Source organism: Ascaphus truei, unplaced genomic scaffold (genome assembly GCF_040206685.1).
Source record: "Ascaphus truei isolate aAscTru1 unplaced genomic scaffold, aAscTru1.hap1 HAP1_SCAFFOLD_323, whole genome shotgun sequence".
NCBI lineage: Eukaryota > Metazoa > Chordata > Amphibia > Anura > Ascaphidae > Ascaphus > Ascaphus truei.
The window spans coordinates 360,516-388,186 of record NW_027456213.1 but is presented as its reverse complement, the minus strand read 5'-3'; the positions used below and the strand labels follow the sequence as shown (position 1 = coordinate 388,186).

At 42.7% G+C, this 27,671-nt stretch overlaps 1 protein-coding gene across 1 annotated transcript in view; it reads left to right on the top strand.

Moving 5' to 3' along the window:
• SPIDR (scaffold protein involved in DNA repair) overlaps nt 1-27,671 on the top strand; it is a 234,685-nt gene that overhangs the window by 52,674 nt on the left and 154,340 nt on the right. The window lies entirely within an intron of this gene.

Here is a 27,671-nt window from a genome sequence, read left to right as displayed (position 1 = left end):
GCGATCACATGGTCAGGACCAGCCCCCTGATGACAGAAAGGGAAGTCAATCCCCCCCTTCCCCCACTTTCGTTTTGATTGTGTTACCCACTGCAATGGAGTGGTAAAGACCCCCTCCCCTAAAAAAGGACATTCCCTGAACATCATAATGGCGCTGTAACAGTTAAAGAAGCCTTAAGTTTAGACACCTGAAGGTGAGTTTAAATTGATCAAGAGTCATCTCTTGGACATTTGGAGGTAGTCTTCTAACATACAAGCCCCATTGTAAAGACAAGCTTAGTGAACTATCGACTGGTATGTGCTCCTCTATTAAGGGAAGTTATAGGCCTTCTGCTCATTAGTATATCGTATAGCTTTTATTCCAAAATCATGCTATGTGAAGTCTGTCTTCTGCAAGAAATGATTTATACTTATCAGCGTTAACCGAAACATCTTGCGCCTCTGGACACAATCGTTACTTAAAAGTAGCACCATCCCGTTCCTATTGCATCACTGAGGAGTAGATGTTTAGCATCTGCTCTAGAGTAATGTAAGTTGATTTCGGAATAGACTTTGGAAGCCATTGATTATTTGATGGTTGGAAAAAAACATTGAGGCTTTGAAGAGTTCTCTGGGTCCGTTCCATTGGAGTTGTTCCTTCCTTGCTTAGGGGCTCAAGATCTTACGTTTGTTTTTGTTTTTGCTGTGAATAGGCAAGTTCCTAATGTAAATTTATACTAAACAGAACTCCTATATTTTATAGTATGATAGTTGTGTCTTCCTGCTCATTTGGTTCTGATGCCAAGGCTTCCATCAGAATAAAGTGAACAATGCTGCTATGCACTGAAGATGAATTTGAGCCTTGCAGACAGTAGTAAGTTTTTCATTTAAAGGTAATAAGAAAAGAGGATGCAATTCATAGGATGCAAGATATTTGCATGTTGGATTTAATTGCATTAAAGTACATTTAAAGCCGCAACCCCACCAACTACTGGTATATTTTACCTCCCCATTTACTGGATGGAAACAGGAAGGGTCCCCCAGATTTGATCCTCGCTATCTTCGGCTTCTGGGGATTCCCTGGTTGCTGAGATAACAGGTACATTTACTGGACTTAAATCTTTTTCGGGGGGAACAAAATGGTTGTCAAATCTCGGGCCAATGGGAAGCCGCAGTCATCGGCGGTCGCTTAATAGTGGAGGGCCATATAAATCTCCCGTACAAACCCGGAAGTGATACCGGTAACTTCACCGGTTAGTATCTCAGGAACTGGGGGTCCCCGGGGCTGAAGATCGCACCGCTAAGCTCTAGAGGCCTCCCCCCCTGTTTCTATCTTGTAAATAAAAAATGAAAGGTTAGTTAGGTGGGGGGGATTTCTGCTTTAATTTGGTTGTTTAGCAATTACATTACAAAGCTGAATTCTTAACAGAAAATTATATTTCCATGAAACTTTTGTTAATATTTGAGATGGTGATTTTTAATATACAGTATTTAGCAACTGCAAATGTGTGGATTTGTTTTACATGTCGTTGCTGTGCAGCAAAGTGTGATCAGAGGTTCACGCTGAAAATTATCACTTGCGCACATTCAACCTTCACATTTATCCTTCATAGAGGGAGCAGTAGAGCAGAATTCCCAATTGATAACTTTCCCAGATCACAGACAAACACTGAAAGGCAATTGCACCCTGTTTGTTTTTCTTGTCTCGGTTCTACTGGCTTGCTCTCCATTAACAAGAAAAGCTTGAAAGAGTCAGTAGACACATGTCATCCGAGCCTGATTTCAAATAATTCCTTTATTTATTTATAAAATGTTTTACCAGGATGTAGTAAGTTGAGAGTTACCTCTCGTTTTCAAGTATGTCCTGGGCATACTTATGATGACAGATACATGGTTACATAGGAGAACAGGGTTATACATTATATACATTTATAGCTGATGTTTCAACAAACACGCATGCCGTGTGGGGAATTTTCTTTGTATAGATCTCCGTGCTGCCTCTAATGTCTGCCTCGAGGTCTTTGGTAAAAATGCAAACTAAAATTAAAGCGTGCAACATCAGAAGAAATAGAAGTGTAACGGTGTTTCCCCCACCCTCTGGGAGATCTGCCTGTTACAGGGTGAGTAGTACTGTTCACCTGCTGGATCACAGGATGCTGAGCTTTGCGCCGGTGGTATGGGGAAGACAGGACAGCCTTTGGGGGTGATGTTTAGTTCTTCTCTCGGTGGTTCAGCGCCTCCATCTCTTGCAGGCTCCAGGGATGCTGGGGACAATCCCCGCAGGAGAACTCTCTGATACTCCCACTGAATGTACTCAGAGGCAGGAGTATATTTTATAAACTGGAACAACTTTATTCTTCAACTCGTAGCATAGTCAGCATACACTGCATACACGTGGCCTTCAGATGGTCCCTGGACTCAAACCCCCAGGCATGGGCCCCAAGGGTCAGTCCTAACTCTTCCCCTACTCCCTGATAGAGTAGGAGGTATAGTCCTCACTCCCAGCCTTGCACACACTCTTCCGTGGGACAGTCTCTCTCAGGGGAGAGACAATGAACTAAATTTACATGTGCAGCCCCTTAAGTACCCTGGGGAGGGTCCAAGTTCTGAGCCCAGGATTGGGCAGAACACAGACCTTGTCCCGCCCCCCCTGTCACTCAAGGGAGCTGCTCACTGCATGGGGAATACCCGGATTGGGCCTAACACTGCCTGCACTGATACCAGGACTTACTGCTAGGCAGGGCAGATTAGTAGCCAAAACCAGACATGGCTACAGAACTATATGACATAATTTGTAATAAAAAATATGTACACTCAAATTAAAGTTTCACCCGCGTATGACATCACAGCAAGTTTCTCAACCCTGCCTGCTATGCCCTCTCGGCCTCCAAGGCACGCCTGGAATGCAGGCATCCCTCCTTTTAAACAATGCTAGCCAACTAGGCCTTAGAACAGACCCCTCTCGGTCTGCTGGCTGCGTAAGGGTATGGTCGTCTTAATCATAGGAAAGTCATATTTTAGAGTTCGTATTATATTAAAAAAACATCTATGGATCCCTAGACTTTCATGAATTTGGAAACGGTTGGGAAATTTCAGACCTTCAAAAGTCTTGTTTACATAAAGCAACTATTTGGCTGCTATAGATTCATAATTGCCAGGGTAGCTTCAAATCATTTTACTGCGCAGTAAGTTAGTAATGATTGTTGGTTTGGCCTTGCATGCATTTATAAGTCCCAAATTTGACAAATGCAGTCGTGATAGTGGTTAGAGGGAGGAAGGTTTGAACGTTAGTGAAGTTAAGGCTGTTTGCTAAGCCTTTTTTAATCAACCAGCAGAACTGTAGGTTCTCCTGAATATTGTTTGTCTGTTTGAAATATATATATATATATATATATATATATATATATATATACAGTATTAGGCTGTTTTGGATGAGACTTGTGTTTGACGTAAAAGTATCAGTCCACATTACAGTAAACAATCCATGTAATGTTAAATAAGTGTGTTTGTGTATATGTGTATGTACTGTATGTGTGTTATTTAAGTGTAGCCCCATTCCCTATGCCTACGGGAACTACACGGGTGACTACGCATGCTGCTGTACCTGTTGCTCACAGGCGGCCTAAGCCTCCGCCACTGGGAGCCTGGGGTGAGCTCTTTCTCCTTGTAGTGCAGCGCCTCCACCCATGAGGGATCCCAGCGTTGGCGGGATAACCCCTCACAGGAACCAATCACAGTAAGGAATAATACACACCCCAGGTATATAACTACTGTTTACTGAACACACATAACAATAATAACAGTACCCACAATGTGCCATCAAGATCCCAACCACTTGCTGATTTCCCCACAAAGTACTGAGGATGTGGTGGTACCAATATCCCTGGTGTCCTTCCCAGTCAGTCCCACGCAAGTGTGATGTAGCCCTACCCCTGTGAACTGTTGGTGCACTTATAACTTCCTGGGCACTCCTGTACCACGGTGCAGCATGCGGATTAAGATCAGTCAGGTCCCACGTCGCGGGCCTCCGACAACAATCCCTTCACTCCTTAGGGGTCCTGAGCCTCCTAGCTGGGCAAGCTCCAGCTGGATTGTCTCACCGGAATGTCTATGTGGCCTGCGGCCTGGTCCCAGACAACAGAGCACGTGTGGCTGTCTGGTTACCAGTGCAATAACTAGCAGTAAGGTGAAGAGTCCCCTAGCTGGGAACTTCCCTATAACGCCAATCTGTAATGGCTCAGGGCCTAAGGGGTAGTCTCTGGCCTTGCCCAGGAGCCACTTGCTCCCTGGGCACTACCTGCTCCCACGCGACGCCACAGCACAGATCAGTGAGAATAAAATTGTTTATATGAAAAGAATAAAAATGCGCTTACAAAAATGCAATAATAAAAGGGCACATAACACTAACAAGTGTAGTGGAAAGACAATGCATCATAAGCGCTCACTCCCCCAACCCCCGCCTCTGGCGGATGTCCGTTCCTTCACAGGTAGACACTCTGGGGTCAGTCCTCAGCCAGCTGCTGATCTTTGCCGACCTCACGGCCCCAGGAGGATGACGTCACCCTTCCGGCTTCTGTGGTATGTTTGCAGAGGGCAACGCGGACGTCCGACGGAGGCGAGGGGAGGTGAGCGGTTGTGATGCATTGTCTCTCCACCACACTCGTTAGTGTTACAGTATGTGCCCTTTAGTATTGCATTTTTGTAAGTGCATTTTTATACTTTTTCATATAAACAATTTTATACTCACTGATCTGTGCTGTGGAGCTATTTGTCTCTTACTGTTGAGGTACATCTCTCCTGACCTTGCTGGGAGATCACACAGCCTTTCCAGTTTTTCCTGCTACACAGACCACAGATCATCACAGTCCATTGCTATATGCCTGAAACCCACTTGGGTCTTGTGAGTATACAGTTAGGTCCGGAAACAATTGGACACTGACACAATTTTCATAATTTTGGCTCTGTACACCACCACAATGGATTTGAAATGAAACAACCGAGATGCAACAGAAGTGCAGACTTTCAGCTTTAATTCAAGGGGTTGAACAAAAATATTGTATGAAACGTTAGGAATTGCAACCATTTTTATACACAGTCCCCTTATTTCAGGGGCTCAAATGTAATTGGCCAAATTAACACAATCATAAATAAAATGTTTATTTTTAATACTTTGTCGAGAATCCTTTGCAGGCAATGACTGCTTGAAGTCTGGAATGCATGGACATAACCAAACGCTGGGTTTCCTCCTTTGTGATGCTTTGCCAGGCCTTTACTGCAGCTGTCTTCAGTTGTTGTTGTTCGTGGGTCTTTCTGCCTTAAGTTTTGTCTTCAGCAAGTGAAATGAATGCTGGACCGGGTGGTGATCAGGTGATTGACTCGGCCATTGCAGAATATTCCACTTCTTTGCCTTAAACGCATGGGTTGCTTTCGCAGTATGTTTTGGGTCATTGTCCATTTGTAAAGTGAAGCGCCGTTCAATCAACTTCGCTGAATTTGGCTGAATCTGAGCAGACAATATATCCCTATACACTTCAGAATTCATCCGGCTACTTCTGTCTTCTGTCACATCACCAATAAACACTAGTGACTCAGTGCCATTGTAAGCCATGCTTGCCCATGCCATCACACTGCCTCCACTGTGTTTTACAGATGATGTGGTATGCTTCGGATCATGAGCCGTTCCAAGACTTCTCCATACTTTTTTCTTCCCATCATTCTGGTATAGGTTGATCTTAGTTTAATCTGTCCAAAGAATGCTGTTCCAGAACCGGGCTGGCTTTTTTAGATATTGTTTGGCAAAGTCTAATCTGGCCTTTCTATTCTTGAGGCTTATGAATGGTTTGCACCTTGTGGTGAACCCTCTGTATTTGCTCTCATGAAGTCTTCTCTTTATGGTAGACTTGGATAATGATATGCCTACCTCCTGGAGAGTGTTCTTCACTTGGCTGGATGTTGTGAAGGGGTTTTTCATTACATGGAAAGGATCCTACGATCATCCACCACTGTTGTCTTCCGTGGACGTCCAAGCTTTTTGTGTTGCAGAGCTCACCAGTGCGTTCTTTTTTTCTCAGAATGTACCAAACTGTTGATTTGGCAACTCCTAATGTTCCTGCTATCTCTATCTATCTGATGGGGTTTTTTTTTTTTTTTTGCAGTCTAAGGGTGCCCTGTTTCACTTGCATTGAGAGCTCCTTTGACCGCATTTTGTGGGTTCACAGCAACAGCTTCCAAATGCGAATGCCACACCTGGAATCAACCCAGACCTTTTACCTGCTTAATTGATGATGAAATAACGAAGGAATAGCCCACACCTGTCCATGAAACAGCTTTTGAGTCAATTGTCCAATTACTTTTGGTCCCTTAAAAAAGAGGGGTCTCATATTAAAGAGATGTAATTCCTAAACCCTTTCTCCAATTTGGATGTGAATACCCTCAAATTAAAGCTGATAGGCTGCACTTTAAGCCCATATTCATTATTTAACTGTAACTTGAATTTATTATGGTACACAGCCGAAATAACAAAACTTGTATCAGTGTCCAATTATTTCCTGACCTAACTGTATGTATCTTCTTCTGGAGATATATCACAAGTGAACCTTAAGAGCAGATTCCTTCTTCGTTGTAGGAAATGCATTGCATGACTGTCCAGTCATGAAAGAGTAAAGGTGCTTATCTCTTACAAATTTACCTTGAAAATTATCCTGATGATCTCCGTTTTTGTGTACTTTGGCTTTCCTGATCCTCCTCCTCCTCCTCCTCTTTACTGTTTGACTATGTGTGGGTGATGGAGAGCGGATGTGCAATGATAATCATTACTTTAATTAGAAAGCACTTTTCAAAATGGAAATGTTTTTAAGACAAATGTGTTGCATTTAAAATTGCCCCACTTCGTTGCTTGTCTGTAAAGCTTCAGAAATAATATTTTGGTTAAATTTTTTTTTTTTTTAATGACCGTGAATCCTAGCAAAATATCCAGACAATATTAAATCTCATTTATCTAACATTTCGATCAGTAACCTTTTGATGTACAAGGCATTTTTTTTTCCAGGAAATGCTAAGTAAACTGAACATTTGTCAATATTTACTTCCTGTTTGAGATAACACACAAATGAGAACAAATTGAAAATATATATATTTTTTAGAGTGGACATATAAACTTGTTAAATTCTTCCCTGCAAATCTGAATATTTTCAACAAAGTCACATACAGGCATACCCCGGTTTAATGACACTCAATTTAAGTACACTCGCGAGTAAGTACATATCGCCCAATAGGCAAACGGCAGCTCACGCATGCGCCTGTCAGCACGTCCTGAACAGCAATACTGGCTCCCTACCTGTACCGAAGCTGTGCGCAAGCGGGGAGACTATAGAGCCTGTTACACATGCGTTATTTACATCAGTTATGCACGTATATGACGATTGCAGCACAGAACATGCATCGTAAAGTGGGAAAAAGGTAGTGCTTCACTTTAAGTACATTTTCGCTTTACATACATGCTCCGGTCCCATTGCGTACGCTAATGCGGGGTATGCCTGTATATGTGTATTTAAGGATATACTTACCTTCTAGCAACACTGCAAAAATCCTATCCCTGGACGAAACACATCAGATTTTTTTCTGAGATGTGTGTAACCCTTTGTGCACAGTAAATTTCTTATTTTTCTAGCATTGCGCTTAGTGATTTTTATACCCCACCGGACGGCAGTGAACCGCCAACACAGCAATATTTGCAGCCACACTGCAAAAGAAAATGATACATCTACAGATGCAGCCACCAGTATTAGAACTCTTGCCTGGGAAATTCTGGGGCAGTCTCACAGTAAATGCCTCAACATTTCTGTGAGATTCTTAATGGCCCATCGGATTAACACACCGGGGGTTCCTGCAGTCCCATTCAGTTTGAATAGGACTGCAGGGACCCCCGGTGTGTTAATCCGATGGGCTATTAAAAATCCCACAGAAATTTTGAGGCATTTACTGTGAGACTGCCCCAGAATCTCCCAGGTAAGTGTTCTAATATTGGTGGCTGCATCTGTATGCATAACATAAGTGGATTTCTATCCGTGGAATTTTTCATGGGTTGCACAAAAAAAGTCCTTATTTTTTTTCCTTTTAAAGTTTTATATATCTTTTAAAGATTGGAAATGTAATTCAATATTGCAATGTTATAAATTCTATATACTGGGGATCCAGTAAAGTCACAATATATTGTAATAGTGTTCCACAATACTTAAATAGTTGAAAACCAATGCGTCAAATAAGACAGTAATAGAGACTGAAGTCAAACAAAATGAAAGACGGGAAGTGATCACATAAAGCCATACATATCTACTGTATCACTCAATGCAAGTTATATGTTGCCAGTTCTCAAATTGCTAATATATGCTTAATTCAGCTACTTTGATGCATTATTTGCATTAAAATGAAATACTCCCATAAGACATTACAATACATACTACATTATGTAATAATACATGAGTTACTAAAACATTGAGTTGTGTAATAAAATTACCTACATAAAGCTGTCATAAAGCAAAATAAAAATCTGTAACAATCTCATAGAGACGTTACAATTGGGGTTTCATAAACAGTGCTGCTCACTGAAAATTTGTATTTGCAAGTGCGAATTAAACAGTTTAATCCTTTTTTTCACTATATTTTTAAATTATAAGAAATAGGAACATTTTGGATTATTCATTAAATCGTAATATTGCAGATCACAGCACTGTCGGTCGGAAACTTGCATTGATTTGAAAGGGAGTCTTCATGCGACACTGCCCATTCGCCAATATCACAGTGTGTTCAATAACCCCCATTGAGTTTAAAAAAAAAAAAGTTTCTACTTTAGTTTGCCCTTAGCCAGCGGCCATAGTAAGCGCGACGGTGCGAGCACCGAACACAAAAGGCAGGCAATGTGCATGGCCACAGAGCGCGCGTGCACGAGAGCCCGGTGCTTGGCGAGACATTTTTATTTTGCTGCGCGACGACCGGGTCACGCGCGCGGTTCAGCCAATGAGGGCGAACGGCTCACGCAACGTCACTGGCACGCCCCCAAACATTGAATTGGAGCTGCTCTTGGTCTCGTCTCCTCCTCCAGACCCCACAAGCCACGGATCGCCTGTGCTGCAGGTGCGCGTGACGTCATTGTTCTCGGTCGCGCGCGCGCGCGCACGCGCCTACTATGTACGGGGTCTTACTGTACTAACTGCGGCCGTCGTATTCTGTATAGTTACGATCCGAGACCTTTTTTACATTTATTTTATTCTCTGACTGGAAATGTATCAAACTGGTAAAGGGGAGTTAGGCTGCGCTTATAGTGCCGGCGTCAGCGACGTGACTTCACATCAAAACGCATTGCTGCCATCGCCTGTGCTTATAGTAAGCGCGGAGCGACGTCGCAATCGCTGGAAGTCATCTCTATTAGATTTTTCCAGTGACCGCAGCCTGATGTAGTTGTCGCCGCCACTATAAGCCTAGCCTTAGACATGAAATAGCTTATAACCCTTGAAAATGTCACATGGATTAGATCCGTGGTTTTCAACCCTTTTTTGTTTAAGGAACCCTAGAATTTGATTGTAAAACTCTCCCAGCCCTCTTCGGGTTTCAGTGTATAAAATTAAAATAATAATGAAAAAATCCTCAATGCAGCAATTTTACTGCTTTAATAGTCCTCTAAATTACTAGGACAGCTAATGTTGTATTTCCTTAAACCCAGTATTCTTGTTACATCTTTAAAATAGGTAACGGTTAGTTTGCAGCTCCACCTCTAATAAGCACTTAGGTTTGGTACTAATACATTTGAAAGACAGCCATCAGAGGAACTCCCCAGGGGAGAGACATGCCAGGACCTTCCCCATGACAGTCATGCAGCTAAAGTGTTAACTGCACTCAGTTGAGATATTTCTGTTTGGTCTGAGGATATGAGATTGTTTGACACGAGGACATCGATGTCGTTCTGGATTCACTAAACTCAGTTAAGCCACTTACCGTGATGTTAATCTATGTTAATGTTACGTTAATAGTCACACTGTACCCACTGAGCACAATAACGAAACGTTACGCCATGTTTTCTCCTGTAAAGGGCATAGCATTGACTAAAATGGAGGTTAGTATTAATACGATGTAAATGTATGTACTGTATATACTCTTTCTTCTTATATGGCAGTAGAAAGAATTAGGTGCACTCACTGAATATATGTAACTGCCTCAGGTGCACAGTGGGGAGACCTGTAACACAGGACACATCCTCCTAAAACAAGAAGGAATCGGCACTCCAGAGGTCTTCATACTGTACAAAAAAAAAAGAGAAATTTTAATCCACACAGATCAACGTTTCGGTCAAACACACACTGACGCAAAAAAGTTACATTTATTGTGTTTACATCCACATTTCGGTCCTCCCTGGGACGTTTCTCAAGATCATCCAGAGCCCATACAGCAGTGCACCTTTTAAACCCTAGTGTCCATAAAGACACAAATCCAACGTTGGGTGGGGGCTAGCCTCATGGTGCTTGCGTCAGGATTATACGCTTTGGCCAAAGGGTTAACTAAATTACCCTTTTTTAAGAGATATATAGGTATTTCACTGTGTATTTTTGTCACATTGGATGTTGCTCTGGACTTCTTTGTTTCTAAGTGTAGATTAAAAACAAGGAGGCATCAGAGCAGCTGTGACAGACTCCCACTATCGGGGAGTAAAAATGACACATTGTAGCTGTATAAATGGTATCAATCTGACAAATGAACACAATTGAAAACTGTAACTCATTACCGATCGGGATATGTAATGGTTACATAAGCACAATATTATCCCGCAGATATAGATAAAGACCTGCTGTGAGGCGCACTGAGCGCTGCTATATGTAAACCAGTGTTACACAGAGATACACCATGAAGGGTAATGTAATCGCATAATGGGCATAATACCAAATATGGGCAGTTACGTCACAGACTCCAGAAATGCTGGTATTCCCCAAGAGTGGCAAGTAAGCGCACTAAGCGTTTAATGTCAGCCAGTACAGATACAGTAATGGTGATATAAGTACAATTCTATCCAGCAGATGTAAATAAAGACCTGCGGGGAAGCACACTGCTCGCTGGCTTATGAGAACCAATTATGTAATAGCGCCATTGGCATAATACTAGATATGGGCCGTTACGTCATAAACTCCACAAATGTGGGTATCCCTCATTTAAATGGGAACCTTGGAAGGTGGTGAGCATGTATATTGAATAACCAAATCACAACGGCTGTCCGTGTCCTATATATACACCAAGCCTTAATATAGTAACCGGGACATACATCAGGGATAATAATAAGGCAAATGGAAAAACACATATAATCCTGCTGTGGCTGACAACATAAAAAAAGTCATTCAGATCCCTGATCACAGTCCATGAAAGAGTATCGGTGTCATCCTCCACCATCAGTTGTAATAGTGTCCTACTTGCAGATGCACAAAACTAGTGCTGGCGGCAATGGTCACTCGGTGGGTGTAAAACGTACATGCTTAGTGCAGTAGTGCGCAAACTGGGGGGCGCGCCCCCAGGGGGGGTGGGAGATTTGTCTGGGGGGGCGCGGGCTGTTGCAGAGGTCCCGCGCTCTTCCCCAAGGCATTTAAATTAAATGCCGGGGGATCGTGTGAGGCCTCTGTAACACTCTACTTACCGTGGTCCAGACGCTCTGTGACGCGTCACCATGGCAACGAGGCGTCAAAGGATGCCGCAGGGTCATGTGATGTGATGTCACCGGCGTCAAATGAAGCCACGGGTCGCGTGACCTGACGTCACGTGACCCCGTAGCGTCATTTGACGCAGCTACCAAGTAGGAGGGAGGGGTGCGAGCTCCGGAGCAGGCAGACAGGGGAGCGCAGCAGGAAAAGTTTGCGCTCTCCTGGCTTAGTGGATCCAAACCGTTCAATTAAAAAGGTTCCCATCCATTGTTAATTGCCGGCCTAGGTAGACATAGTCTTTGACTTCTAGTTCTATTCGATTTATTTAGATCGTTGCAGACTTGACACATTAGTTGAACATAATTTTGGTCTTGCTAAGATTCATTGGAGGCCCACATTCATACTTGCCTCAGCGAGTTCTTGAATTTGTTGCTGGAAGTCTTCTGGACTTGTGACAAAAATAACAATGTCATCTGTAAATCGACATACTGTATAAACTTCCATAGCCCCCATATAGAGCCCACGCTCCCTCATATACCCTACACCCTTCATGTAGACCCCCACACCCCATATATACACCACTCATAACCTACACCCCTCATTTAGCGCTCCACTCCACTACTATAATTACCCACATTATTTGGCAGCTGGTCCTTACCTCTACTTTATAGGAGCAGCTTCTCGCAACTACAACTGAGCCTGCTGAGGAGCCATAGCAGAGGAGGACCTGGATGCCGAGCACACTGCAGTGCTCTCGAAGGGTCCAGGAACCACCATGGTTTCCCACTGCTGCACATTATCTGCGACCTCAGGCCACTCAGAATGTTCTGCTACAGTAATAGACTTGCTGTGTAGTGAGGCCACATAGCCAGCCTATCAGCGTCGCCGAATATTCTTATTGGCCCGTGGTTGCGGTGAGGAGCATGTGTGCAGCACTAGAAACTGGTACAAGCAGGTACACTGCTTAGGGGTCAGTACAGCGTTTGCAAAAACTGTACTTTATCGGCCAGGTGGGTACATTTGGATGGTGAGGAGCTATAGGAAAAACAGATACCAGGGAATTCTGAGACTTCACAGAGGGACTCACTGACCCACTATCTAAGGATTGATCTCCCCCTTTTTGGTTCAAAAAGGGATCCTTCTTTAACCTTTCAGCTTTTTGGTAGATGCTCTTAAATAGTCACCACCCCCCAATGACGTAACTGTTACGTGCGTTGCCACAGCGTGACTTTTAGGTCAGAAACTTCTGGGCAACCCATTCTAGAACCAATGTCTATTAGTAGCACTGACATGTTTATAGGGTTACATCTGGGTTACTGATGCCTTCTTTTTTATTTTTTCATGTCAGTTTGTAAGTACGGTATAGTGAGCTGAGACGTGGAAAAGTCTTGTTTCTTTATCTGTATTTTATCTCTGATAAGGACAGGGTGGTATAAGAGTAAAGGAAACACCGGATTACTAAACACTTCCCCATTCAGGGGCCCCTGAAATTGTTAATGTCATTAATCTCCAAAGAAACAAAATTAACCAAAGATTTGCTTTTAGCATGGCTAGATTACTTTAGGAAATACACTTAGACGGTTAAATTCTTTACAAAGGGTTGTTTTTTGACTGGATTATATGTGCCATACATCGTTATTCTGCACAGCATTGGCTAAAGTGACGGTCATGTTTTGTATTATATGACGAGGTATATCACTGGGAATGTTCTATTATCTTTTGCAGTTGGTTTTAAGGGATAGATTTTGTTGTAAAACTATAATTTTGAAAACCATGGTTGTTCTTCTTCAATTTGATTGACTGTCCTTTTCTTTGCTGCAGTCTCCGTGGTGCTGTTTACAAAATACCATTCAGTACAATATGTATATGTGCTCATAGCAAAATGATTGATTGTAGATAGCTTTTTGTTTGCTGGCTGCTAATCTCTTTTTTGTAAGCTAAAAACTAAACAGGAAATAGATAACAAAATTGCTCTTAACTACTCTTGAAATACTGGAATATGTTCTCTGATCTGCCAATTCAGTTTTTGTTGCTATGAACAGAGTTTAGGTCATTTTGTGCTCTTTGCATTTAAATGGAATTCAGATGTTGCTAATTTACTCTAATTTGCGGTCATTTATTGAGCTCTTCTTTGCATTCAGTCTTTCTTGTAATTTGTAATAGACCGATTTTATATAAAAACTAATTTAAAATAAAAGCATATGTTGTAAATAATGGGACATCATTCGTATGATGTCTTCCTCTGTACAGCACTTTTCTCTCTCTCCTGGAACAATTCTGCACCATCTTCTGCAAAACGATTCATGTTGCTTTTGCATTTTCACTCAATAAAAAAAGACTTGGATGGAGGACGAGAAATGAAATATTTCAATAGCTAATTCCTCTATGTCCTTGAGACTTGCTCAATTGAAGGTGATGAGCTACTTTTAAAATATAAAAGACATAACTATACAATGACTGACTTTAAAACAGAAAAAAAAGTGAATTTTTAACTTTGGTGGAACAATACATCTGTTTTTTAAGCTACCAAAAGTCTGGTTTACACATGGCATTCCCAGATGGAAAAAGGCATTAATATGTCTAGAATGACTGCTAATAAATTAACATAAAAGACGTCGTAAATTACCCAACCCTAGTCTTCTTTTAAATAAAATATCACCATTAATGTACATTTTCAGAGGGGTCCCCTACTCCAAATGTATGGTCCTTTAGCCCCTTTTCCTCGTCTCTGATGCCAGTCTCCCTGGTAAGAACCCCGTCTCTCTCCCCTGCATGTTTGCAGTTCTGTCCTATACCTCTGCGCTCTCTCTCTCTCTCTCTCTCTCTCTCTCTCTCTCTCTCTCTCTCTCTCTCTCTCTCTCTCTCTCTCTCTCTCTAGGTTCTTTCTGCTCAAACAGTATCTCTGGTCATTCTATCTCACGCTTCAGAGCAGTTGATATAGAAAGTTGCTCACTACAACACTACATTAGTTATTTGTCCGCTTTTCTGAAGTGGCAGAGTCACTACTGCTTTAAGGAATTGATTGGTGGGTGTTACGCCGGTGCTGCCCGCCGACCAGACCCGTCCCTTATACTGAGGTGGGGACGTATATGTGCACGCACCCGCAGCACAAGGAGCGTGTCCGGAGTGTGGTGTTCCAGGCGTTGCCAGGCCAGATGGGAAAAGCTGTAGCAATACTTGCCGGTTCCGGAGTAGAAGAGCCGTAGTCGTTGCCGTTGGCCAAGGTCAGGGAGGGGAGAGTTCCGGAAGGTCGTATGTCCAAGCAGAGGTCGAGGGACGTAGGAAGCAGCGTGGTCAGTTGGGAGCCGGGGTCCAGAGCCAGAGAGTGCTATCCGCCAAGCCGGGTCGTGACCTGAATGAATGAAGACAAGAAAGGAAGTGCCAGAGTAGACGTCCACAAGTGGAGACTATGTCGAGCAATGAGTGAGTGGCAAGACAGGCAATATATAGTGCTGCTGACCAATCGGGAGCGGGGGCAGGCCTGGAGGAGTGCGTGGAGCTGACCTGGATAGGTCCCCTTGATTGGCAGGCAGGTGAGCAAGTTTCGTCTGGGGAAATAGCCTGTAAGTTAGTTAGGGCCGTGGTTTCACTGCTAGTGCAGTGAATAAATTATCTTCGCCCGGCGCGCTCTGTCCACGCGTGCGCCCGGGATTAATGGCAGCCGCGTGAGAGGGAAGAGACTGCGGAGCAGAGGAGGGCCGACGGAGACGGCGAGGACACCCCAGGGCAACGGGAGGTGGCTGGCGCCGGCGAAGGAGGCGTCTTACGGCAGCAGAAGGAGGTAAGGGAGATATGCGCTGCGGCTGCCGAGACCCCCTAGTCCTCACAGTGGGTTAGTGCAAAAGGGGCGATGCTGCACATTGATTCGATGCCACAACTCCCCCACAGTGTCTGCACTTTTGAAATGAATAAAGGATAATAATGGAAGTGGTTATTTTTTTTTGTATATATGGATACATGAAACTAAACCTAAAACTGGCCTTCAATTATTAGAATACTCCTCAAACGAAGGCTGTAGGTTGAGCGGAGGAATTCTCACTGTGAGCATTACTAAATATAGCTAAAGCCGCATGCAAAGAGAAGAGGTAGGGTTGAAGACCTCTAGCCACAGGCTAGGGATGTGGCGTTGGTTCACGGTGTATGTTGAAGTGCAGTGATTTTCCAGCACCTGCTGCCTGTCACTGGTAACACTGAAAACACTTTCCAGAAGCATCACGGCTGTGCTCTCATCTGTCCTCACAATGTTCTCCTGAAAGCAGATAGGACTGCTGAAATGTAAAAGAAAAACAACCTGTTTGGCACAACCTGATTTAACCTTTGCACATCTATTAGGAAATGCTTACCTCAATATGCCTTATGGGCTCATGTCTAACCTGGAGACAACTCGGTTGGATCATATTCAGTCCTGATCCAGCATTTTGGGTTTGAGCACTAGTTCTGACCGAGCTATATATTTATTGTATATAAGACGAATGTTATGCTTTTAATGTATGCAGACCACAGAGCATATTTACATTGAAATTTTTAAGGTTTCAGGCTCTTCTGTTCCAAAATCTTGTGGAGTTTTCAAACCTGACTGATAGTCACAAAACTATATAAAAAAAATCAGAACTGTTCTTAAGATTGTAATAGGCAAATTGTAATTAATTTCCAGAGAAACAACATAAACCAAAGATTTGCTTTTAGCATAGCTAGATTACATTAGGAGAAACAATTAGACTTTTACATTCTTTACAAAGGGTTGTTTTTTGACTGGCTTATTCAGTATGTGCCTTACATTATGTTGCAAACAACCCCGCCAAGAATGCCAATCACATTTAATTCAGATACAAGCGGATATGTCACACACCTAAAATGTGCAGTCAGAAACATTACAAAGGGAAAGAATGAAGTGCAAAAATCATAGTCATTTTAAGTTTGTGTGTAAAAATCTAAGAGATGACAGAAATCAAATACAACTCTTTGGTTTACTACACCTGCGTCAATCTATAATATGTCGCATAGACCTCTTTCCTCTCAATAAAGGGGTACAGTAACATTCTCCATATTTCAAAGGCAGCAGATCATGTTCACAGCAAAATAATTTGAGCTACATAGAAAATTGACTTTGTATGGTTATGATTTAGATCTCTATGCAATCCCAGCCTCGCACAACAACTCCTTTTTAGAGAAAGTGTAATTTAAAGAAGGAGCAATCTGTGAAGAAGTATTGCCGTGTCTGAAATGTTGATATTGTCTGCTGGCTGGTTCCACTCGCTTGTAATCCACCACTGTAGTTTTCCCTTATCAGGATGCCAAAGACCTCGAGGTACAGGGACTCCACCCCAAAAAAATCAGTAATGACAGATATGTCACTTTTCATGCCACCTTAATTATTTTTCAAAATAGTTTGAGAAGAAACGTTCTAGAATGTTTTCTTGTATTGTTTTTAAATAATCTGACAAAAACCCAAACAACTATATATATATATATATATATATATATATATATATATATATATATATATATATATATATATATATATATATATATATATATATAGTTTGGGTTTTTATATATATATATATATATATGATGTAAAAAAAATACATATGTATATACTACAGCGTGAAGTATTTTTAGGTACGTAGGATGAGAAAACATACTAATGAGAATAAGAAAGAAAGAAAGTCAGGATTGTTAAACTAGTGATATGCATTGTCATTTACTTCTGCTTATAAATGACCCACCATCACAGCAAGCATAGATGTGTGTCTGCTTTATGTCATAGATGTGTAGCCGCGTATCTGCAGCTTTAGGTCATTTGTCAATAATAGACTCGTCAATGTCAGCGCTGGGGATATACATAGAATTATTTCCCTTAAACCTATACTGTGTGATACTTCTAAAATCGTAAGTATTAAAACGCTTTAAAATAACTTTTTAACTGTGCTGTTTTAAGATCTCGGCCCATATTTACTAATAAAACATCTTTCTGCACCGGAAGACACATCACGGCCTATTTGCTTGATCGACTTTCTCTCTTTGCCCCTGTAACAGGGGACTTATCCCTGTTCACAAATGTGCCTCTAATCCAGCAGTGTGGTGGTTAACTGCTGGTAGGCAATTAACTAACACCACTTGCCTGATTAGATTGCTTAGAAAAGCCTGTCTTTTGAGACAGGAAGTGAGACTCCTTAGCTCACACCTGAGCTGAACTTTGGAGACAGAGCAGAGATTCCTTAGTCCACAATGGGGCTGAACCAAGGAAGGACAGATGTCTTGAGCGACAAGCTGACCACAAGACAAAGGGGACAAGATTCTAAACTTGGAGCCTGACATTTTCTGTGCACACAAGGGTGTGGTTCCAGGAGAGCAGAGAAACTTCCCCTACAGCAGCCCAGCTAACAGATAAGACTTTTTCGTATAAGACTATTATCTGTCTGTGTATTGATCAATGTCTCCATGATTTGGGGCTGGTAAATAGCTTAGCTAACTAACCCAGTCAGAGAGGGCTGTGCTACATGTATAGATAGTCTCCAAAGCAGAGATAGGGGTTTTTGGTTGGCTCACTATTTCGCTTATGTTGATTTTTTTTTTGCTGTTTAAAGCGACAGGCACAATAAAGCCTTGTTATAATTTCACCTTACAACAATCTCCATTGTGTACCTCTGCACATGTCCTCCTACAGCCCCTTTCTTAACGAGACAGCAGCCGCTGTACATCTGTATATTTCAACCAGTTGGACCTATCGCCACCAGTTTTTACACTTTGGTCCTAGTGGGACTACCTCCTCAGTGCTGAAAGAGCCAGCAACACATTGCAGGTTTGAAGGGGCAAAACGATTTTGATACCACATTTGACAGCTTTATGAATCGCCAAATGTTTAACCGTGTGACGTGCCAGGGAATATGTCCAGTGCCTGTTGTGATGGTTTCCCAGTAGTAAAATGAAGATGGAGCCATATTTTACTCCAACATCTTTAAGCCAGTGGTACCACTTAATTGACTACTCCACATATGTGGCTACTTAAGTAGCACTGCTTGTGGCCATCTGAGGAGTGGCATCCTGAGCATGTTGATTCTATTGTTCTAAACACTTTTGTTTTCCAGATGTTCTAGTATTGCTTTGCTGACCCCTCTATCATAACAGAATATAGCTGTTAAAGGTTAACTTATACAGTGTCCTATTGAAGTTCTAAAAACGTCAGGCACATTTAAGTCATTTTCTAGTGGTCCATTAGAGAGCTGAATGCTATTGAAAAAGGAAGTAGAGGGCCCATATCATCATGGGGCATGTTGCAACCATGTGGTTGGTCACCAATGTCAAGTGGCACTCTTGTGCTGGCACCAAAAAAGAGACGACTAGAATGAGCAGTCAGGACTTGAAATGGTTGATGAAGAAGCTTACAAAAGTGGTGATGGTCAGTCATGTTCCTCACCTTACTGCAGATGACTACGGGTACATGTTTTGCCCGAGTGCCACAGTTCACCAATGCACAAGTGCATGTAGTTTTGTGTGGGGGATGAAGGGAGGAGGAAGCCATTTAACTACATGTGACACATCAGTTTGGGATGTGCTGTGTTTTTTTTATACATCCTGGCTCTCATCTGTCCTGCATTGCTACGTTTAGCAACAGCGTAGGCTCCACTTAATAACATGAGGTTTACTGCAAAGGCAAATATTTGGGGATGTTTTCTTCCAATGCCCGTGATGTCCTTCTGTGCTTGGCAGACCACTGTACTAGTTTACTGACCTTGACTGATGATGCTTTCTACCAGCTATATTGCATGTGCACATTTTATTTTAACCCCTTCAGTGTCCCGAGAAGCATCACATTAGCAACATAATTGAGCAGAAACTCAGCTGAAGAAAACAAAGCCAGTAATGGCAGATATATCATTGTGCACTATATATATAGCACATTCCCGATAAGCACCCCTCTAGTATGTAATGTATTATTTTGTCAGCTGAGCGAAGGCCTCCCTCTGTGCTTGACAGATATCATTGTGCCTCAGACATTGGAAGGGTTGAGTAATACCCCATTATTATAGCTCATTTTAGGTATGCTGGCATTATGGAAGTCAGCAGCTTAGTGTCATTGGGCACCATTTGATGTTGGGGATATTTCAACATTCCTTAACCAAGTTTACCAACAATTACATTGTAAGATATAGTGTGCTTGAGTTACTTTCACATGCACTGCTGGTAGCCGTATACTGTATAATAGAGTAAAATAGTGTGGATTTTTTAAGGGAATGAACACATTTTCAATCCAGCCCAAGTTGTTTGGTTTTAAAAATATATATGTTTAAGAAATGTCCTTGTTGTCTTTACGTTACCTTTCTCCAGTTCAGTAATTCAATAGTAATGTGAACTCTTTTGTGGAACTACCGGTGTGATTTTTCTAAGACTACACCTTACGGCCCATTGATTTAAATTTGTTGGAAGATTGTGGCTTGTAACCCTTTAGTAAATATGCCCTTAAGATCTTTGGTATATGGACACAAGTGTTTTCAAAGTGAAAGGTCTTGGTAAGGATTTTTTTTTTTAAGGGATCATTAATATAGGAAATAATCTATACAAAAATTGTGAATTTTGGGTAGCCATATAGAAAAGGGAGATGGGTGTAGCAACAGATCTACACAACTTTTTATAATCCTACTAGATGGAATTTCTTACAATATAGTAGAATGAATAAAATAGGTTAAAATAAATGGACTTAACTGTATCTGTAGTTGTGTTTTTGAGATGGAGAATCTCAATGTTATTTATCAGTCTCCTAAATGCAAATCAAAATAAATTTTACAAAAAATTGCTCCAGCCTGCGATAGATATACTCTCCATAGATATACTCTCCTCCAGGACCATAGAAGATAGAAAGGGGCAACTCACGGTTACATGGAGCAATTGCCTGGGTGCGTTGGACAGACGATCTGAACAGAAGTTTTTCAAAGTGGCGATCCAAACCTGGATAAAGATTTGGACTGAAACGTTGATCATTGTTTGTATCAATAAATGTAAACTCTTTCGAACACCTTAGATTACATTGTCACTTTGAAAAACACACACACACACACATATATATATATATATATACACATACATACATACACATACATACATATGTATGTGTATATATACATATATACACATATACAGTGGTTGACAAATCACCAAAAAATCTACTCGCCACACAAAAAAATCTACTCGCCACCTAGTACCAAACGTGTGCTGCTTGGGCCAATATTTACTCGCCCGGGGGTTAAATCCACTCGCCCGGGGCGAGCAAATGTATAGGTTTGTCGAACACTGCACATATATACATACATACAGAGTATTATGAAATAGATGGAACCAATGATAACTATACGGTTTTATTTATAGATGGTTCTAACGTTGAATGATCGTTTCTGAGACTGCTTTGTTTTCTGGGTAGTTCTCTTCCCAGGTGGTTGGATAAGCCAGTTGGCACTTATGTGTTGGCTGGCCTTCATACCCCAGTGAGCCAGAATTAAGGTTTCACAGAGAAAAGAAAGAAGAAAAAAAACTACTACTATGGAAGCTCAGATGTTTATCTAGCCCCACTTGTCAATGCTGATGATGAATCTCAAGGTGGAAATGAACTTCTACCTTCTGCCAGCCATAAGATCAGATAGCCAGACAGAAACAGTGATTTAGAGGTTATGGCTTTTTTCCGTCACAAAATGGGATTACGGGCTTTGCAGCCTCCTGACGAGCACAGGCCAAGTTTATGAATGTTCCCTTTACCACTTGAAATGAAATTCTAGAATATATAAACATTCTGTGATAAGTATCACATGTGAGGCTTTTTCTAATCTAGATATTGCAAACCTGCCCATTACTTGGACTCTTTTACACCCTCATTAGGGGACACGGACTAGAAAGGTTTTTGCAAACCTGTTTTAGCACTCTTCACACAGACATCTGCAATATCTATTTAATGAAGTAAAATAGTGCTAGTAACAGTGTCTGTACAGGCAGACAGCTAATGTTTTTGTTGAGAACTGCTGTGGAGACCACCTCAGGGGGTAATCTTAGAAAAAGAACTTCAGTAGAAAGGCTCAGATTTAGTAGTTACGGGAGCAGTGTTGACACGACACCGCTCCTTTAACAGTTTAACTCGGCAAGGGGTACTCTTTGAAGTGTTGGACAGCCACGGATCGATTATAGGTTCAGTCCCTTAAAGCAACATGTACTAAAGTGGTAATGAAGTGGAGACATTCAACCTCATAACACATGTTCAACCAATGTCATCGATTTCTTGTAGTTTAAGGCATTTGTTAATTTTATTTCATTTTTTTATTTTCCACAAAGGTGTTTGTCCATTTTGGGGCATTCCTTTGTTCACCGGTGTTTAGGCATAAACAAGAGAGGAGTGGGCAACTTGCTTTGCTATTTTCCATTGAGAAGATGAAATACATTTTAAGAGCTTTTAGGGCATTGAGATGGGTGGGTACAGGTTTTTATCAGAGTTAATCATATGATATTGGTATCAGCTAGATGTGCTGATGTTATGCCGCTTTGGTTTTAAATGGGGTGGTGGCTTGGGAGAAGAAAAAAGAAACTGGTGACTTGGTTGTACTCCAGCAACATTAATTGAACAGTGGTTGTGTCAAACTGGTTAGAGGAGTCAGGATGTCCCTGACAGATATTGAGCAAGTGACCATATTTACTAGGTGGTTCTATGACTGTGGCCGGTGCAATGGTATTTGGCGCCCTAGGCGGAACGCCAGCCTTGTGCCCCCCCCCCCCCCCCCCACTGAAAAGCACCCCTCCATTTAAAAAAAATGTTATACCCCAATTCCCTCTCCTTCGCCCCATCATTCTCTCTCCCTCCCCCCACCATTCTCTCTCTCCCACCGCTCTCAATCCCTCCCCATTCTCTCGATCACCACTATTCTCTCTATCCCCCATTCTCTCTCCCCTCCTCATTCTCTCACTCCCCCCATCTCCTCATTCTCTCACTCCCCCATCTCCTCATTCTCTCACTCTCCTCCTCATCCTCTCACTTCCCCCTCCTCATCCTCTCACTTCCCCCTCCTCATCCTCTCACTTCCCCCTCCTCATCCTCTCACTTCCCCCTCCTCATCCCCTCACTTCCCCCTCCTCATCCTCTCACCCCCTCTCCCCATCCTCTCACCCCCCTCCCCATCCTATCACCCCCCTCTCATCTTCTCACTCCCTCTCCCCTCCTCTCACTCCCTCCCCCCTCCTCTCACTCCCTCCCCCTCTCACTCCCTCCCCCTCCTCTCACTCCCTCCCCCTCCTCTCACTCCCTCCTCATCCTCGCTCCCCCCTCCCCATCCTCTCACTCCCCCCTCCTCATCCACTCACTCCACCCTCCTCATCCACTCACTCCACCCCTCCTCATCCTCGCTTCCCTCCTCCTCATCCTTGCTTCCCTCCTCATCTTCTTACTCCCCATCTCTATTAAAAATGCCTACTAGACTGGCTGCAGTCTTGAGGTGTAGCAGGGGCAGACATGACTTCCAGGGTCGAACTGCTGGGCCATGCTCCTCTCCATCGGTCATTCGCACCACCCTGCTCCGCTCCCACCTCCGCCTCCTTCACCGCCCTGCTTTGCTCTCACCGCCCGCTGTCCTGCACCCGTGGTTATCCTCTGCTCCATCTGCCCGTCCAAAATGTACTGCCCCAGGCGACCGCCTACATCGCCTAGTGGTTGCACCGGCACCGGCCATGTTGAAGACTTAAACCACCTTGCAGCCCATTCACTTCAAAGAGGCTGTACAGTGTATCTTATGGCTTAGCGTCACTTAGTAAATATGGCCCCAGATATATTTAATTTGGGGTTCAATGAATAAAGGAACCCATTTATTGTATGGTCTGGCAGCTAACTGTAGTATTGAGACACCCAGTGGAGTTCTTGAAAGAGATACAGCTCAACCCTGTTATAGCGCGATCCACTTATAAAGCGGTCTGAGCGTGGCTCCGAATTTAGAAGATCTCCTACCCTAATTCCCCCGGCACCACCATGCAACTCCCACGGCTAAGGACGCAACGCAACCAGCATCACTCACGCCGAGAACTTCAAACACAGTGTGATCAGCGTGCCTGCGCGGGGACTTGTGACATACAACTATCGGGACACGCAACGCCTCAGACGCTTCTCTAGTGCCCAGGTTACTGTCCGGAGACTACAACTCCCACCATGCATATCCTGTCCCCTCCCTGCCAGGTCGTTCTGAGTCGCGCTTCTGACGTCGGAAGTATGCGCTGCTCATGAGTTGCACGTTGTTGTCTGAGTAGAATCTGGGGTAGAAGTTAAGAAGATGCCAAAAATCCGAGCGGAGAAGAAAGCTGGAAACATTAGGAGATCAGGAGCCAGGGTGTGTGAACACACATACATACACACACACTGCCGGGTAAATCCTGCGCGGGGGTGCCGCTGCGCTTCTGGGTCTGGGACAGCTGGGAGAGTTATCCCAGCTCTCCGGCAGACGCGGAACCCCTGATCGCGGCCATTTTTTTTTTGCGATCTGGTTATAACGTGATTGCATCAGGTGGACCCCGAGCACGGCATTATAACGGGGTTCAGCTATAGTATCAAGCTCCTGACAGCGTAGCTGGAATCTACGTAGAGATCTACATAGAGTGTATTAGCTACCACATAAACCATTTAGCAAAGACGGTTACTTCGTGTCAATAAGTATAACATTTTTGTTGCTAGTTGGAATTATCTTATTGAAGTTCAAAGCATGTTAATTTCTGATGAAGTTACATTTGTTTTAATAAAATAATTTGTGTGCTGTGATTTTGTCCAGTGTTTAATTGTGTAGAATACAGAGCATTTACTTTGAGACTATTTCTGGTACGATTACGTTGTCATCTTCTGCTTTTATTTTCACCACTTTCAATATCTTGACGTACTGTGTGGGGAACTGCACTCGGCCCAGTGTATGTCAATCGCACTGTTACTTAATTCCTAGATAGATATTTTGGAATTTAAACAGCTTCCTCTTTTTGTGTGATGGCCCGTTGTTTCTGCGGGACTATTCACGGTTACTTATGTACTTGCTGAAATCACTTTGAGTTCTCCTGGGTTTATCCAGCCAGCCTTCTACTTTTATGTACTTTCATCTCCAAGGCTATTTCACTTGCTATCCTTAACCTGTTGAGTGACCTTGGACAGGGGTGCTCAACTCCAGTCCTCAAGCCCCCACCCAACAGGTTAGATTTTAAGGATATCCCTGCTTCAGCACAGGTGGCTCAATTGATTGAGCCACCTCTGCTGAAGCAGGGACACATTGGGCAACCTGTGCTGAAGCAGGGATATCCTAAAAACTCTTACATGTTGGGGAATGTCTTGATTACTGGAGTTGAGCACCTCTGTCCTAGGACATTGCTACTCCGTCATGGGTTTTGACACCCTGCATGCCCCATGACCACCAAAAAATGCTTGTTTTATAAGGGGAGATTGCGTCCTGCACTCCTCTGGAGCTCAGGATGCGATCTGCACTGATGGCGAATGGAAGGGCGATATCCCCTTCCTTTGGAGTGATCTCGTTACCACTTTCGGAGAAGTGATCACATGATTGCGAATGCCGGCGGGGCCGTGGCACTCTAGCTCTGCACCCCGGGCACTCAAAGAGCTAACGCAGCAGTCCCTGGTGATCGCCATTTTTTTCTTACATTAGGTCTCTTTTTGCCCTTTCCAAAACTGAATATAATGTATATATTTTTTTACAATCTGGTGATAGAAGTGTTTGAAACATTGAGTTTCCGGGAGGTGGACATGAAGCTATTCCCAGAGCTCAGTGCAGCCTAAGGTTACCATTCCCAGAAGCTAGATATAAGGAAAAACATACAGGTATACCCCGGTTTAAGGACACTCACTTTAAGTACACTCGCGAGTAAGTACATCTCGCTCAATAGGCAAACAGCAGCTCACGCATGCACCTGTCAGCACGTCCTGAACAGCAATACCGGCTCCTTACCTGTACCGAAGCTGTGCGCAAGCGGGGAGACTATAGAGTAACATGCGTTATTTACATCAGTTATGCACGTATATGATGATTGCAGCACAGAACATGCATCGATAAGTGGGAAAAAGGTAGTGCTTCACTTTAAGTACATTTTCACTTTACATACATGCTCCGGTCCCATTGCGTACATTAATGTGGGGTATGCCTGTACATATATTTCATGTGGAGGAGATTGCTGCTTTAAATACATTTATTTCCCCCCTGCCTGTTTCTGAGAGTTCCCTTACACCAGTGATTGAAATGTGCTGGGACTAAGGACTATGGAGGACCACTGTTTTTATTACTGTACCACTACTTTTGCATTTCTTAATTTATGGTTCTATTATCTTTGTAAAGAAAACTTTGCCTCTATTTCTGTTCGTACAGCACAAATATTGTATAAACCGTTCCAAATAGAAGCCACAAGAGCTTTACCCTAATGGTTCGCCTCCTTGTTTCCCCGGAGAGGGAACGTGATCGGAGCTGTAGTGGCGGATCTCCACTTCCATTGTCCAAGCAATCATGTGCGGCAGTCTTCTGGCAACAAGTAGGTTAACAGGTGTAGGACTTCTTGCTTTTAGAGACAGTACCACTTTGATAACTCCTGTGCTGGCTCCGTAGAGAGAAAGAGGTACATGTGCGTCACCTGAAGGAGGAGAACGACGTGTTTTGAGTGACGTGTTGTAATAAGCAGAGGTACCCCACATTTGAACCCGCTGCTTTGGCTTTGTGGAAAAGGTAAAAGAAATACTCAAATACAATACATTTATATCGACACCCAAAATGCCAAAACTTGGAAATATCTTTTTTTTTTTTTGCCTTTTATGTATTTGTGTATATCTTTATATAGTGCCATCCAGGCTTTACAGCAGTGATACACGTGACATAATATTAGAACACATGATGGGAATAAAATAATTCCGAAGAGCTTACAATCAAAGTGGAAAGTAGGGAGAACTTGCAGAGACAGAAGGCGGGTGTTTATGACATTAATGTGGTGTGAAATTGTTACCCTATTAGTAGGTAGTAATTGTATATTTCAAGCTGCTATTGACACGTTATACCCTCCCTATTATTGCTTTAGGGGCCATAAAAATCTTGATTTACGGTAGACTCTGTGAGGATCATGAAGGCTCCCTTACACTCAGATGAAACGCAACCCTTTTTATTCTTGCCATCTCCAGGAGCAATCACATGATGTGAGCAGGGGCTGGAAGTGGAGACACCTCCACTTCAGATTTTGTTCGGGCTGGCCTCTCCATTTGGAGTGGTCAGTGCTATGTGCCCCTAAAAAAATCCTATGGATTAGGGCACTCCAAAGGTTAAAGGATCTTCCTAATTTTCCTACCAAGACGCCCTTGTTAGGAGCTTTCGAGTTTTGATCAGCCAACTTGCACCACAAAAGGAGTTATTTCAAACACAGAACTGGTAGTTGAATTAACACAACTAAATCCATCATTATACTGTATCATGCTGGAAACCATGCATTGTTCATTATTGCTGTTACTGATGTTGCATTTCAACATTACATTGTAAGGATTCTTTCACTCCTTAAGTTCTAGAGGGGCTTAAAACATATTAAAGGGAAGACGAGGTAATAGCCCCATGTCCTAAGAGTTAAGTTATTACATGGACTTCATTTAACCATCATAATATACATATATATATATATATATATATATATATATATATATATATATATATATATATATATATATATAGCAACTGTAAATATTACTGTATGTTCATTTGCATGTCTTAGACAGGTCTGCAACCCTGTCTTTCCCCATTGTCACCCAGCATACAGCGCTTCCACTGCAGCAAGGGATTCTGGGAAATGACAGGCTGTGCCTGAAGAAGGTCTCCTTGTGGGACCGAAACGTCGGCTTACGTGTGTCTATGTCTTGAATACAATTTTTTTGGATTAACCCCGTGCACTTTGCTGTCTCTTTACTGGTCCTTGGATTGGTTCGTATGTCATGTGCTTTTTATGGGACTAGCATCTGTTTTTTTTTTTTTTTGCTTAATTACAG